The sequence below is a fragment of the Macaca mulatta genome, chromosome 10 (genome assembly GCF_049350105.2).
Source record: "Macaca mulatta isolate MMU2019108-1 chromosome 10, T2T-MMU8v2.0, whole genome shotgun sequence".
NCBI lineage: Eukaryota > Metazoa > Chordata > Mammalia > Primates > Cercopithecidae > Macaca > Macaca mulatta.
In genome coordinates, this window is record NC_133415.1 from 12,607,582 (window position 1) to 12,612,669 (window position 5,088).

Consider the following 5,088-nt stretch of genomic DNA (forward strand, 5'->3'; position numbering starts at 1 on the left):
CTCTGTTCTCTTCCTCACGTTGCCTTCTTTCAGACCAGCGTCTTCTGTGGTAGAAAAATTGTTACAGCAGCGCCAAGCCCACAGCACACCCCGCCTATCCGGACCAACAGAGAGTGTCTGTGTCTCACAATTCCCGGGAAGGTCCTGCGGTTCGCGTGGAGTAGACTGGCTTAGGGCACAGTGTCCACTCCTGAGCCAATCACGGTGTGGCTGGGGGTGGAACCCACTTATTGTTCCACCCCTGCCCTGACAGCGACAAACAGCAAAGCAGCAGCAAAAAGGACAGAAGGGAGGGAGGGAAGAAAGAAGGAGGGAGCAGAGGAAGGGAAGGAGAGAAGGGAGGGAGGGAAGAAAGGAGGAGGGAGGAGAGGAAGGAGGAAGGGAGGGAGAGAGAGAGGAAGAAAGGAATGAAGATTTCATGGATATGAGATCATTATTAATGTTTCAAACACTCTCTTTAGACTTAAAATCATTGATGAAACTCTACTTTTTTTTTTTTTTTTAACTACAAATTGATGATCTATGAATGTGCCAAATGCCCACTCAGTGGTCTGTGGTGTGAAAACTTTGAGAAAGGATGCCTCGAGATGCTTCTAACACCTAAAAATACCCCTTGCAGGCTGGGTGTGGTGGCTCACACCTGTAATCTCAACACTTTGGGAGGCCGAGGCGGGCGGATCACTTGAGGTCAGAAGTTCGAGACCAGCCTGGCCAACATGGTGAAACCCCGTCTCTACTAAAATACAAAAATTAGCCAGGTATGGTGGTGTGCCCCTGTAATCCCAGCTACTTGGGAGGCTGAGGCATGAGAATCACTTGAACCTGGGAGGCAGAGGTTGCCGTGAGCTGAGGTCACGCCATTGCACTCCAGCCTGGGCAATAAGAGCAAAACTCTGTCTCAAATAAATAAATACCGTTTGCAGATCCATGTTCTCCTAAGTAGCAAATACTTAAGCAATTATTACAAATGAATTCCCCTAATAAAACTCTCCTCCCATCTCTTCCTCACAGGGCATGGAATCAGTGCATGGCAGGGAGAGAGCTGGGAGAGTCAGGCCAGACTTTCCACTGTGGTGTCTTTCTGGGTGTCAGCTGCGCCACTGTCCTGAACTCTGTGCTGACCGGGCACTAGTCCGGTGTTTGAGACCACAGTGGGGACAGCACCAGCCCCACATTATTGGCGCTGCCTACAGGCTGTCCCCACCAAGGCAGCCCCTCTCTTTGCCCGGTCCTCTGTGGCTCTGCTTCTCCTTCAGGTCCTTCATCCCACCCCCTTGTCAGTCTGGTTTCTCTGTTTGTACAAGGACTTGACACCTGTCCCAAAAGGGAGCCCTCAGCCCCAGGTCTCCTGACCTTCCAGGTCTGACAGCCAAGGCTAACCTATGAGAACCACTAGCTCTCGATTGTAAATCTCCAGAAGGGAGACTCTGATTTGTGCAACCTGCATCAGGCATCCACCTCTGGACCAACCAGGAAGCCTGCAGGGCCCACTAGTGTGGGTAGTACGAGAAACACGCTCACCTGTCCAAACCCAAAGGATGAACTTAGAGATACAGAGAACTGCAGAAGTGGGGCTTTTGTTGTTGTTGTTGTTGTTGTTTTGTTTTGTGACAGAGTTTCACTCTTGTCACTCAGGCTGGAGTGCAATGGTGCGATCTCCTGACTTCAGGTGATCCGCCCGCCTCGGCCTCCCAAAGTACTGGGATTACAGGCATGAGCCACCATGCCCAGCAGACAAAACCAACTTTCTAACCTTTTTTTTTTTTTTTTTTTTTTTTGAGACGGAGTCTTGCTCTGTCACCCAGGCTGGAGTGCAGTGGCCGGATCTCAGCTCACTGCAAGCTCCGCCTCCCGGGTTCACGCCATTCTCCTGCCTCAGCCTCCCAAGTAGCTGGGACTACAGGTGCCCGCCACCTCGCCCGGCTAGTTTTTCGTATTTTTTAGTAGAGACGGGGTTTCACCGTGTTAGCCAGGATGGTCTCGATCTCCTGACCTCGTGATCCGCCCATCTCGGCCTCCCAAAGTGCTGGGATTACAGGCTTGAGCCACCGCGCCCGGCCCACTTTCTAACCTTTTAACATGACCTCCAGACATTAATCAAGATGCTTGTCTGGACTGCGAGCCCATTTTTCTCTTGTAGAATTTGCATTTCTCTCTTTGCATAAGAAGGAAGTATCCAGTGATAGTGAGAAAAGCATGGGATCAGCAAGACCTGGGTTCGAGCCCTAGATTCCCCACTTAGGAGCCATAGAGTCTCACTCAGGAGGCTCACTTCTATGAGGCTGATTCTTGTTTGGGAAATTTGTGATAAATCTCCTATGAGAATTAAGTGAAAGACCCTAATATCAAATGCCTGACACATAGTTGGACCTCGAATTTGAGCCCTTTTCCTCTCCTTAGAGGAGGGATGAAAGCAAAACTTATCCTGAGTGCAGATGCACCTCATTTAATTGGGCTTCACTTTATTGAGCCACAGATACTGTGTTTTTTTACACATGGAAGGTTTTTGGTAACCCTGCATAGAGCAAGAGTACTGGCATGATTTTTCCAACAGTATATACTCACTTTGGGGTCTCTGTGTCACGTTTTGGTAATTCTCACAATATTTCAGACTGTTAAATTATTATTCTATCTGTTACAGTGATCTGTGATCAGTGTCTTTGATGTTACCACTGTAATTGTTTTCGGGCACTGCAAACCACACCCACATGAGACAGCAAACTTAGTTGATAAATGTTGTGTGTGTTCTGACTGCTCCACCAACAGCTGTTCCCCATCTTTCTCCCTCTGCTCTGGCCTGTCTATTCTCTGAGATATAACCATATTGAATTTAGGCCAATGAATAACCCTACAATGGCCTCTCAGTGTTCAAGTGAAAGGAAGTGTCACATGTCTCTTGCTTTAAATCAAAAGCTAGAAATGGTTAGGCTTAATGAGGAAGACATGTCAAAAACTGAGATAGGCCGAAAGCTAGGCCTCTTCCACTAAGCAGTTAGCCAAGTTGTGAATGCAAAGGAAAAGCTTTTGAAGGAAATTAAAAGCGCCACTCCAATGAGTACATGAGAGATAAGAAAGTGAAACAGGCTTATTGCTGATATGGAGAAAGTTTGAGTGGTCTGGATAGAAGATCAAACCAGCCATGACATTCCCCTAAGCCAAAGCCTAATCCAGAGAAAGGCCCCAGCTCTCTTCAATACTATGAAGGCTGAGAGAGGTGAGGAAGCTGCAGAGGAAAAGTCTGAAGCTAGCAGAGGTTGGTTCATGAGGTTTGAGGAAAGAAACTGTCTCCATAACATAAAAGTGTGAGGTGAAACAGCAGGTGCTGATGGAGCAGCTGCAAGTTGTCCAGAAGATCTGGCTAAGATCATTGATTAAGGTGGCCACAGTGAACAACAGGTTTTCCATGTAGATGAAATAGCCTTCTATTGAAAGAAGATGCCATCTAGTACTTTCATAGCTAGAGAGGGGAAGGCAATGCCTGACTTTGAAGCTTCAAAGGAAAGAAGATGCCACCTAGAACATTCACAGCTAGAGAGGGGAAGACAATGCCTGGCTTTGAAGCTTCAAAGGACAGCCTGACTATCTTGTTAGGGGCTAGTGCAGCTGGTGACTTTAAGTTGAAGTCAACGCTCATTTACCATTCTGAAAATCCTAGGTCCCTTAAGAATGATGCTAAATCTACTCTGCCAGTGCTCTAGCCTAGATGACTGCGCATCTGTTTACAGCATGGTTTGCTGAATATTTTAAGCCCACTGTTGATATCTACTGCTTGGAAAAAAATATTCTTTTCAAAATATTACTGCTCATTGACAATGGACCTAGGAACCCAAAAGTTCTGCTGGAGACACACAAGGAGATGAATGTTGCTTTCCTGCCTGCTAACACAATGTCCATTCTGCAGCCCATGGACCAAGGAGTCCTTTCAGCTTTCAAGTCTGGATATGGGCAAAATAAATTGAAACCTATTGGAAAGCATTTATCATTCTAAGTGCCATTATGAACATATCAAACTACCACGAGTTTGAAAGGAGTTGAGTCCAACCTTTGTGGATGATTTTGAGGAGTTGAAGATTCAGTAAAAGAAAGAACTGCAAAAAAAAAAAAGAAAAAAAAAAAAAAGTGAGCTGAGATCCGGCCACTGCACCCCAGCCTGGGCGGCAGAGCAAGACTCCGTCTCAAAAAAAAAAAAAAAAAAGAAAGAAAGAACTGCAGATGTGGTGGAAATAGCTAGAGAACTAGAGGTAGAAGTGAAGCCTAAAGATGTGACTGCATTGCTGCAATCTCATGATCAAACTTGAGTGAATGATGAGTTGCTGCTTATGGATGAGCAAAGAAAGTGGTTTCTTGAGATGGAATCTACTCCTGGTGAAGATGCTGTAAACATGTTGAAATAACAACAAACCATTTTAAATATTATAGAAACTTAGTTGATAAAGCAGGTTTGAGAGAACTGACACCAATTTTGAAGGAAGTGCTACTATGGGTAAAATGCTATAAAACAGCATCACATGCTACAGATAAATCTTTCATGAAAGGAAGAGTCAATCAATGTGGCAAATTTCATTGTTGTCTTATTTATTTATTGAGATGGAGTTTCACTCTTGTCGCCCAGGCTGGAGTACAGTGGTGTAATCTTGATTCACTGCAACCTCCACCTCCCAGATTCAAGTGATTCTCCTGCTTCAGCCTCCCAAGTAGCTGAGATTACAGGCACTTGCCACCATGCCTGACTAATTTTTGTATTTTTGGTAGAGACGAGGTTTCACCATGTTGACCAGCCTGGTTTCGAACTCCTGACCTCAGGTGATCCACCCAACTTGGCCTCCAAAAGGGCTGGCATTACAGCTGTGAGCCACCACACCCAGCCCATGGTTGTCTTATTTTAAGAAATTGCCACCACCACCCCAGCCTTCAGCAACCACACCACCCTGATTGGTCAGCAGCTGTCAACATCAAAGCAAGACCCTCCACCAGCAATAAGATTACAACTCACTGAAGGTTCAGATGATCATTAGCCTTTTTAGCAATAAGATATTTTTAAGGTATGTACTTTTTTGGACATAACGCTATTGCACACTTAATAGGCTA